This window comes from Rattus rattus, chromosome 3, assembly GCF_011064425.1.
Source record: "Rattus rattus isolate New Zealand chromosome 3, Rrattus_CSIRO_v1, whole genome shotgun sequence".
NCBI classification, from domain to species: domain Eukaryota; kingdom Metazoa; phylum Chordata; class Mammalia; order Rodentia; family Muridae; genus Rattus; species Rattus rattus.
Window position 1 is genome coordinate 184,623,336 of NC_046156.1, and position 11,130 is coordinate 184,634,465.

General features: G+C 43.3%; 1 non-coding gene across 1 annotated transcript; it reads right to left on the minus strand.

Moving 5' to 3' along the window:
• Positions 1 to 634: 634 nt before the first annotated feature.
• Positions 635 to 743, minus strand: LOC116897428. Its single transcript, XR_004387469.1, has one exon. It is a non-coding gene; the product is annotated as a U6 spliceosomal RNA (small nuclear RNA).
• Between the last annotated feature and the right edge of the window lie 10,387 nt (positions 744 to 11,130).

Here is an 11,130-nt window from a genome sequence, read left to right on the forward strand (position 1 = left end):
GACCAACACGGGGCTGTTTAAGAATCCTACACTTACATGTCTTATTTCATTGAATTTATTTAAAAGAATATCCATGGCACTGTTGTGTTTTATAAGAAAGAAAGAAAGAAAGAAAGAAAGAGAGAGAGAGAGAGAGAGAGAGAGAGAGAGAGAGAGAGAGAGAAAGAAAGAAAGAAAGAACGAACAAGGATATGCTTGGTGGAAGTGCGGTGTGGTGTGGGGAGGGGGGGCCTCTGCAGGTCCATGCTGAGCCATCCTTCCCTCTGAGGTACCAGCCACACAGTGAGCATAATACAGAACAGAGTTTACTTAGGGTAATGGAAGGGAGGAAAGAGAGAGAGAGATAGATAGATAGAGAGAGAGAGAGAGAGAGAGAGAGAGAGAGAGAGAGAGAGAGGAATTTCAATTGAGAAAATGACTTCATAAGATCTGTAGAGCATTTTTGTAATTGGTGACTGATGTAGAAGGGGCCAGCCTATTGTGGGTGGTGTCATCCCTGGGCTGGTAGTCCTGGGTTCTATAAGAAAGCAGCCCAAGCAAGCCATGATGAGCAAGCCAATAAGCAGCACCCCTCCATGGCCTCTGCATTGGCTCCTGTCTCCAATTTCCTGCCCTGTTTGAGTTCCTGTCCTGGATTTTTATGGAAGACTTCACAAATTTGCCTGTCATCCTTGCACAGGGGCCATGCTAATCTTCTCTTTATTGTTCTGATTTTTTAGTATATGTGCTGCCAAAGCGAGCAGTGTCCTGGCTTGTTAAAATAATGAGCAATGATGTAGAAGTTTTCAAATAAACACTTTCCTTCCAAAGTTGCTTTGGTCATGGTGTTTCCAACAATAGTGACCCTAACTAAGGCATCTGGTGATGCCTTAATGCACAGAATGCTTTGTTTTTGACTTTTTGTTTTGTTTTATTTTTTCTTTTTATTGATCCTTTATTTGTTTTCATTTTCCATTTGTTGTTTGTGTGTGTGTGTGCTTCTTGGTTTTGTTTCTTGTTTTTATTTAATTTTATTTTGAGAGAGAATTTGAAGTTTGGTCGATAGGAAGATGGGAAGGATCCGGGAAGTGTTGGAAGAAGAGAAAACATGATCAAAATCTATTGTATGATTTCTTTTCAATTTAAAAAATAAAATTAAAAGAAAGGAAGAATAAAGAAACTGAAATTAGACCATGGAGCATGTTGATTTTCATGGCCCATGCCTTGTCTACACTGGCTTGAAACTTAGCCTTCCTTTCGTTCCTGTAGAGTGCTTAGATGTACAGCAGACTCTTGAAGATTTAAGAGACAACACACACACACACACACACACACATACACACACATACACACACACACACACACTAGAAGAGGCCTGATCAATACAGATCCTGGAAGACAGAACTTTGTCCTCAGTTGTGGCTTCAAGGGTCAGGGAACCCTCTATTTCATCATCTGTAACCAGTCTTTAGAAGATGGGCAAGATCGCAAAGGATAACATTAGGTGTTCATCTGGGCCATGCCTAAAAGTGGCACACACACAACACTTCATCCTTTTGTCCATTAGCAAGTCATGTGACAACACCTAACTATATAGAATTCTGGGAAGTGTAGTCCAATTTTGAATCCAGGAAGAAAATAAATGGGTTTTGTGATTTATGTCTGGCACAGAATTGGCTCTGTAGCAACAGAAGAACTTCAGATTTGACACCGCATCTAGTTTTGGGGAACCCCTTAACACTACTAGTAACATTAGATGCCATATCCACACTGTCACCAACTTGCCCTCTTTTTCTCTTTCTTCTTTCTTGTCTCAGATGTGAATCAAATTTTTATTTTCTACTAATCAACCAATTAATTAATTAATTTTATATCCAGATCAGTGCTTCCCCTCCCTTCTCTCCTCCCAGTCCCTCCCTCTCATCTCCCCTCCTCCTACGCCCGCCTCCCTTTCTCCTCAGAGAAAAGGAGACATCCCATGGGTATCAACCTGCATCGGCATATCAAGTTGGGGGCACCTTCTTCTATTGAAGCTAGACAATAGCTGTTCAGTTAGACGCAAAAGAGTCAGAGACAACCCCTGCTCCTGCTGTTAGAGGTCCCACATGAGGACCAAGCTGTACATCTGTTACATGTGTGCAGGGGGACTAGGTCCATCCCATGTATGTTCTCTGGTTGGTGGTTCAGTCTCTGTGAGTTCCTATGTATCCAGATTACTTGATTTTGTAGGTTTTCTTATGGCGTTCTAGACTTTTCTGGCTCTTTCAATCCTTTGTCCCCTTCTTCCACAAGATTCCCTGAGCTCTGCCTAATGTTTGTCTGTGGGTCTCTGAATCTGTTTTCACCAGCTGCTGGGTGAGCCAGTCAGTTAACTGCTATGCTAGCCTCCTCTGTCTGCAAGTACAGCAGGGCATCATTAATAGAGTCAGGGTAGGCTCTCTCATAGCATGGGGCTCAAGTTGAGCCAGTCATTGGTTGAACAATCCCTCTGTTTCTGCTCCTTTTTATCCCTGAACTTCTTATAAGCAGGAAAAATTGTGTGTGGAAGGTTTTGTGACTGGGTTGGTGTCCCCACCCCTCTATTAGAAGTCTTGCCTGAATACGAGAAGTGACAGTCTCTTGTTCCACATCTGTTGCTAGGAGTCTTAGCTAGGGTCACCCTCACAGATTCATGGGAGTTTTCATTGTCTTAGATTTCTAACTTGTCCAATAGATACCTGCACCCATACACACAGTGATTCCAGTTCCCTCTCCCACTATCCTCCTCACTGTTCCCCTCAACCTTTCTCCCACCTCGTTCCCTCCATTCATCTACTCTAGATGTCTATTTTATTTCCCCTTCTCAGTGAGATTAAAGAATTTCTCCCTTGGGCTCTATTTGTTATTTAGGTTTTTGGGGGTCTGTGATTTGTAGTATGGTTATCTTGTATTTTTAGGCTAATGTCTACTTATAAGTGAGTACATGCTATGTTTGTCTTTCTGGTCTGGATGATCTTTTCTAGTTCTATCCATATCTATCACCCTGCATAAAACTCAAAGACCTCAACATAAAACTGGATACATGGAATCTAATAGAATAGAAAGGGGGAGTAGCCTTGAATGCACTGGCACAGGAGACAACTTCCTGAACAGAAAACCAACAGCTCAGGCAGTAAGATCAACAATTAATAAAGGAGACAATTAATAAATAAAACTGAAAAGCTTCTATAAGACAAAGAACACCATCAAAGGACAAAATGGCAGCCTACAGAATGGGCAAAGATCTTCACCAACCCTACATCTGACAGAGGGCAGATATACAAAATATATAAAGAACTCAAGAAATTAGACAGCAACAAACCAAACAACCCAATTAAAAAATGGCTACAGGGCTAAACAAAATTCTTAAAAGAGGAATCTTTAATGGTCAAGAAGCACATGTTGCATGTCCAATATCCACAGTCATCATGGAAATGGAAATCAAAAAGACTCGGAGATTCCTTCCTACACCTGTCGAAACGGCTAAGATCAAAAACTCAAATGATAGCATTGGGATGCTGGTGAGGATGTGGAGCAAGGGGAACACTTTCTCCATTGTTGGTGGGAGTGCAAGCTTGTCTAACTCTGAAATCAATTTGGCAGTTTCTCAGAAAATTGAGAACAGTTCTACCTCAAGACCAAGCTATACCCAAAAGATGTCCCATAACTCCACATGGACACTGCTTAACCGTGTTCACAGCAGCTTCATATGTAATAGCTACAAGTTGGAAACAACCTAGATGTCCCTCAACTGAAGAACGGATAAGAAAAATATGGTACATTTACATGGTGAGGTACTACTCAGCCATTAAGAATGAGGACATTGAAAATTTTCTAACAGGGTTTCTCATTCCCTTTGACTGTCTTGTCTCCCACAGCCTGCTGAGGCTGTACCACACAGTCAGCTCTCTGGTCAGAGAATATGAAGTTATTCACTAGGGAAGCCTTGAGGGACATCAGATTTGAGGCCTCATGAGACCTATCTGACACCTAAGCCCAGGCTTCTAAAATTATCATAAATAGTTATTTGATTCTGAGGCCTCATGTCTGGAAATGGATGAATCTTCAGCATAAAAATGCTCTGTTCTTAACTGCCAAGCAGTTCCCCAGGGCCTGTGTTGCCTACTCTTCCCCTCTGTCCAGAGAACAGTGCCTTGGAATTCAGCGTTGGCTTTTATTTTTTCTTTAGACCATAGCTACTCAGGATTAAACTTAATGTCTTGTGAGGTAGAGTCCAGCTACTTGGGAAGTTTGTGTATTTTTCTCCCTGTGGGCTCTTGGTTGGAAAGTCTGGAGGACACTGTCATCATTCTAAGCTTAAAAAGGATACGATTCTTTTTTTTGCCCCCTGTGTGTATTTCTATGGGAGGAAATTCTGCCTGGTAACCTGTGAAGTTTCTTTCTTATTGGATGTCTTTTGGGGTTTGGGGCGATAGAAGAGAGGCGTACAGGGAGAAGCATCTTTGGATATCTGTGGAGCCATCTGGCATGGGAAGAGCTCAACCAGCTTGTTTCCTGGAAGTTTTGATACATATGTATAAATGTATAAATAATTCATAGCACAAGGACCTCAAGACAGGCTTATGGGAAAATGCAATACTTGAACGGTTGGAACAAACCGTGAATCTTCAGCTACCCCCCCCCAACATCCCCCTCCACCCACACCCTCCCCAAAACCCTAAAGGCACAGCTTCAGATGGAAAGGAAACACTTGTAGTTCCATTTCCTCCCAGGCAGTAGCAACTCTAAAAAAAGAAGCTGTGAGAGCAGGAAGTCTCAGAGAAGTTGTAGCTATCTTTTGCAAATTGATGAAAGAGCGAAGACTGGCATTGCCATAACTCATCTGAGACTGTTGCAACCACAACATCCAAATGTAGGTTGGAGGCACAGACATTTCTGATACAGCCCACGGCAGCACAGAGGGAGAGGTGCCTTTGTTTTCTGTGCACCAGGGTTGAGTGTAGCTCTGCCTTCCCACATAACATCACTAGCTTACTGCTACCTTTCCTCTTTTGTCTTGTTTCTGAGTCTTAGACATATTGGTGTGAAATTTTAGCCACGTCAGTCTTAGGTTGATGTAGAGAGAGAGAGGAGTAAAGTATGTGAATTATAGTTAACCCCAAACAAAAGAAAACGGGAAGTACAGGTTTTACGTGATAAATTTATTATCACAATCACCTCCTGTGTGCACAATCGTATGTTCACAAATGTTGACACAGAGCTGACTTCCAAAGGGAGGCAACAATGTGTCAGACAAGAGATTCACTCAATCCTATGGGCCCCACATATGAAAATTAGAAGGATGGGGAACTTGGAGGCACTGGGTGGATGTTTATTACGCATAATCAGATAAATCTAAATTCAAAACTCACAGAGCAAGCCCCATCCTGTTGAGGCTTATTATCCACTGAAAATAAACCAGAGAAAGAGGCAAGGTAGAAATCAGTGATAAAGAAAATTCTAAAGCCATCCCATTTGGTGAGGATTTCAGTTTGACAAACGCCGGAGCAAAGCTGGCGTGTACTGAAGGCCCTAAAGTTGGTCAGACACTCAGGCTTGTACCAGACTCTGGCAGGATAGCTGGCAGGTATCTAGTCTCTGGAAAATAGCCACTCTAAAGAGGACCAGAGGAAAAGTAACAGCCAGTCAGTGGCTTCGTTGACAGGATGACGAGCACCCAGGCTGCTCAACACTTGCTCATGAACGTCGCTCATGAATTGTTCTTGAATATATATGAATTGCTACAGTGGCTGTACCCATCCCTTAAGTTCCTCAAACAAGCTGTTCATTCTGTAATACGTGGACAGGTTAAAACTTTAAGTTGATTTTACAATAAACTCCAGGAAGATTTACTTTTTTGGGGGTGGGGGGACTTCAGTTTCTGTGAGTTTTGATGAATGGGTACAGCCACCATCACAAACGTAACGTACAACAGTTCCATCATCATTCCCCAAAGTCCCTTGTGCTCTCCTTTCCACTCCAAACCTGCTCCCTGCTCTCTGGCCTCGGGAACCTTGTAAAGAATCTGTTCTTTGTCCCTATAGAATGTCCCGGGAAGTGGTATAAAGACTGGTTCTAATTATCTCAGGCATTAATAAAATGCGAATGAAGAACCTCGTGATAACCAAGACCCATTGTGTGAAGATACCAGTTTATTCATATACTATCTAACTAAAAGACAATTCAGTTATTCCCAGTTTTAGATGACGACGAGTGAAGTTACAATAAGACTTGTGCAGAGCTTAGGGTATGAACACATTTTCCTTTTGCTTGGATAAATACCTAGGAATGAGCTATCCAAGAAGTTTGGAGACACATTTCCAGGTCCACGGAATCACAATCTCTTAGGCGTGGTGTCTCAGAATACGTAGGTTTAAAGTGTCCCCTAGTGTGCTTCCTTATTGGTAAAGGATGTGCTTTTGTGTGATAAAATGCCTTAAAGATAGCGGTAAAGGTTACGCAACACAATGTACTAAACACCACTCAGTGGTATACCTTAAATAGTTAATGGCTGCTGTATGCCATATTCATTTTGTCTCAACTTTAAAAAACAAAACAAAACAAGAAACCCTAAAGATAAAATCCACACCACGCGCATGCGCTGTTGGTGTCTGGAAACTCTGATCTTGGAGGCTGTACCTGGGTGGGTCTCACCTTTCAAAATGTCTGTACTTGTTTTGCCAGTTGAGTCCTGGTCCAATTTCAACCTTGTAAATCAGTAGCAAGCTGAAGTTTCCTTTATCGACCTTCCAATTTTCTGGTGGTTTGGCAGGTGAACTGTAACTTCTGTGGCCCTGGGTGACTGCTCCTGGTGTAGATGGACCAGCATCTGACCTCTGCTCCAGCAAGAGTTCTGAAGGCTCCGTGGGTCCTGGACTGAGGAGTGCACGTTGTATGTGACGTCTGTACCGCCTTTCTACATGCTTTGCATAATGCCACATTTTTTACAATGGAAGTCAACTAGGATGCACTAAAACGTCTATCATGAAATATACTGTTGACCCATTTTGAATCCTGGCTAAGTAAAAGTCTTGTTTTGTTTCCATAAAAGAGATATTTAATGTAATTTTTAAAAAAATCAAAAAGACCTAGACTGGAACTGTTTTAAATGATCAAAGTTTTCACACAAAGACTATTGTATCTTCAAAAAAAATGGGACTATCTCTCTTTAATTATTTTTTTTGAAAATAGATTTTTTTTCCATTCAATATATTCTGATCATGGGTAGAAATGGGGCTAAAATTAAAAATCTCTGTGGAAGCAGGAGGTTTTCCCTCCTTCTATGCCTGTGAGGTAAGAAGAACATAGAACAATGACACGCGAGACCCTAGCTATGGACCCCTCTGCATCTTTAAAGGTGGAGCAGACACATAGGGAAGCAGGGGCATGAGAGAGAACAGATACTCTCAGGAGCTCATAAATATCCACTCTCCATTCAGACCTTCAAGTCTCCTTTCAGGCTCTGCTCTCTTGCATCACTTCCTGTTTTTGACTTTGCTGTATTACTTGAGCTTTGAGTGTGTGTGTGTGTGTGTGTGTGTGTGTGTGTGTGTGTAGGTGTACAGTTGCTGAATCTTATTCTCAGCATGCACCTCTAGTTAACTTTTTATTTTAAAAAAATTTAAAGATTCATTTTTTAAATAAAATTTAATTATGCATAAATATGTATAGAGACTATGGCCTTGAGCTAGAGTCACAGAAATACCTGATATTGTTGCCTGGAGTCAAACTCAAGGACTCTGGAGGAACAGCGTATGTCTTAACTGCTGGGTAGTGGGTATCCAAACTCAGAAGTTCACACTTGTTCAGCAAATGCTACCCACTGGGCCAACTCTCCGGGTCCCTCACTTGATACCAGTCCAGTTTTTATCATCGTCATCATCGTCATCATCGTCGTCGTCGTTGTCATCATCGTCATTGTCATTTGGGTTTATTTTTTTGAGACAGAATTTCTTTGTATTGCCCTGGTTGTCCTGAAACTCACTCTGTAGACCTCAAACTCAGAGATCCACCTGCCTCTGCCTCCTGAGTGCTGGGATTAAAGGTGTAAGCCACCGCCATCTAAGACAGACCCCTCACTTCAATTTATAGCCATCTGTCAAACCCCCTCCTCTATGATCATCCTCTGGAGTTTGTGTTTCCAGCTACCTTGAAAGGAAGGAGACAAAACAAAGGAGGTGAGAGCTGGGAGTTGACCTTACATTTCGGCTCTGTCCCTCTGGATTTTCCAAACTACAGTACTGTGACGACAGCGGGCTCCTTCTAAAGATCAGATAACAGTCCCAGCCCTGCACCACTCGAGAACAGCTTATCCTTAGAACCCAAAGAAGACACGCGTTGGCTTCTTGTTACCAGATTCAGGGGACCCTGGGCAAGCACTTCAGGGGACTTTTTCTCTCTCTCACTTCTTTCTTTGCTTCCTGGAATGGAACCTCCACGCACAGATTCATTTCAGTATTGCAGTTTGAGATAGCTGCCTTTTCTACCCGCCAGCCTTCATCTTCGTTGTTTACCTACGAGGTTTAATGAAGAGAAAGGCAGACAGGATTGGGCTTAAGGCAGAGATGGGGGGTGGGGGTGGCCTCAAAGGAAATGTTGTTCTTACAGTGTCGAGAACAGAAAGGACAGTGAATCCCCACTGTCTGCTTAGATGGCATCTGAACATGAGCGATGGGAGGAAATGACTGCCCACTGTGTGCCCTTCACCCTCCCATCTTCCTCTGCTTTCTCAGGCTGACTAGAGCCTAGAGGCCTTTGCCAAGCATTTGGCCCTAGGGAGAAGCGACAACCACACATAACACATACTTACCAGCCACACACACTTTCAGGAACACAGGAATGCAGGAAAGATCGTTTCTGGTCTTGTTTCTCTCTGTTTTCCCCCAGGCACTGACTGATTAGTAGATTCCACCCAGGGTAGACTTTTCCGCCTGTCTTCCCTGGTGGAACAGTCTGCTCTCAACCTCTCTCACCAGCTCTCTTTGCTCAGCCTGACTTCTACCACCCATCTTTCCTTCATAGCCTGGTGAAACTGGCCCTGAGCAGTGTGAAAGTGGGTTCTTCACTTGCTTTCCTTCTTTCTGCGTCCAAGCGACATTTTATCCTCTTCTTGCTGCAAGATTAAGGGATGAGTAGACTCAGGGGGTGAGGAAATGGTAGATACTTTTGTTGTTCTATTTTTCCATCTCATCCTCCCAAGTCCTGGGACTGTACGTGCTGCCATGATCAGATTTTTTTTTCTTTTTTTTTCTTTTTTTTATTAACTTGAGTATTTCTTATATACATTTCGAGTGTTATTCCCTTTCCCGGTTTCCAGGCAAACATCCCCCTCTCCCCTCCCCTTCCTTATGGGTGTTCCCCTCCCCACCCTCCCCCCTTGCCGCCCTCCCCCCAACAGTCTAGTTCACTGGGGGTTCAGTCTTAGCAGGACCCAGGGCTTCCCCTTCCACTGGTGCCCTTACTAGGATATTCATTGCTACCTATGAGGTCAGAGCCCAGGGTCAGTCCATGTATAGTCTTTAGGTAGTGGCTTAGTCCCTGGAAGCTCTGGTTGCTTGGCATTGTTGTACATATGGGGTCTCGAGCCCCTTCAAGCTCTTCCAGTTCTTTCTCTGATGATCAGATTTTTTGAGACGTTTCTTTGAATCGTGGGACAGACAAATGCATATTAGAAAATTTCTTCAATGCACTTCAGAGTATTGTGTGGAAACATAGTTAACATGGACATCAATTCATCTGTTCGTTCACCCAGCAAGTAATGACTGAGCCCTACCACGGTGTGCCACCATATTTTATAACAGCCCGTGCTGTGTACTGGGGAGAGAAGAGATAAATTATGGACTCACGGCAGTTCTTTTCTTGGATTTATCATCAGAGAGGATTAGATACGCGTGCACACATTGATGATGACCTTTACTGAGAACAACAGAACTGTTTCAGAGGCTATGAAGGACACCGAGAAACACAGGGCAGCATGACAGACCGGGGTTCATGCTTAGACTCCACAAGGCTGTGGTTCCCTCGTCTCCAGCCCACATTAGCTGCCCGGCTACTCTCTCCTATTAGTAGCTTCTCTCTTTGTGGGACAATCGATGTGACTGTGGGCAGAAATTCGAGTGGAGTTCTATTTATAGCTTCTGGTGAGTCATTAGTGTCACCTTAACAAAAGCCAGCTCCAGAGCCAACTTGATTAGAAAAGCATTTTCGACGGAAAATTCTGATGAAACCAAAAGCAAGCTGTAAAATCCTCCTAGCAGTTTGCATGCCTGTTCTTTAATTGGCCTAATGCGATAATCCTCACACTCGACACTGTACTGTGAGACCGAGCACCTGTGGCTCTTGGTGTCTATCAACGGGTAGGGGTTCTTCCTGCTCTACAGAGTGAGTTCCAGGACAGCTGGAGCTGCATAGTGAGACCCTGCCTCCAAAACGAACAAACAAACAAACAAACCACGCAAACAAACAAATGAAGGCTTCTTCTTAAAGGGATTAGAGAGAGAAGAGGATTTTTTGGTAGTTTTCTGCAGAGTTAACTTAGCAGTTGGCCTGGAAAATATGCTAACCAACCAAGCCTCAAAAAAGTCTTTCCAGTCCTGCAAGACTTTGAACCATGGGTGCCTTTGGCCTCTGTGGCATTTCCATACATTCCGCACTGACACACCACTTTGATTCCAGCAGAGAAGTCAGTGGTGGTTGGAGATAGGCTCAGTGCTAAGACTTTGAAGCTGCAGTTTTACCAGCTCACTTTGAAAAACAACCTCTGTGGTTAAGCATGTTAAATCCCCCTGTACTTTCACAGCAGCTTGGCTAAAGGTTATTTTTGTGGAGGTTGGAGGGCGAATGGGAGGTAATAGACTCGGGCACTCGCTCTGAAATGGGTTCAAAGGAGTCTCTCACCTCCTAAGCACACCACCGGCAGGAGCTCATCCGTCTTTATGCTTTGTTAAGCACACTCGTGGAGCAGAGCTGCCAATACCCAGTGTTAACAAGGGGTCAAAGCGTCTCGACATTTCGTACAATGAAGATGGGACTGTAATATGAGACTGTTTGGGAAAGTGTGGACATTTCTCACCAAGTCAGACGTACAAGTAATATAGAGCATAATGATTTCAGTCTTACCTATTTAATCAAGAG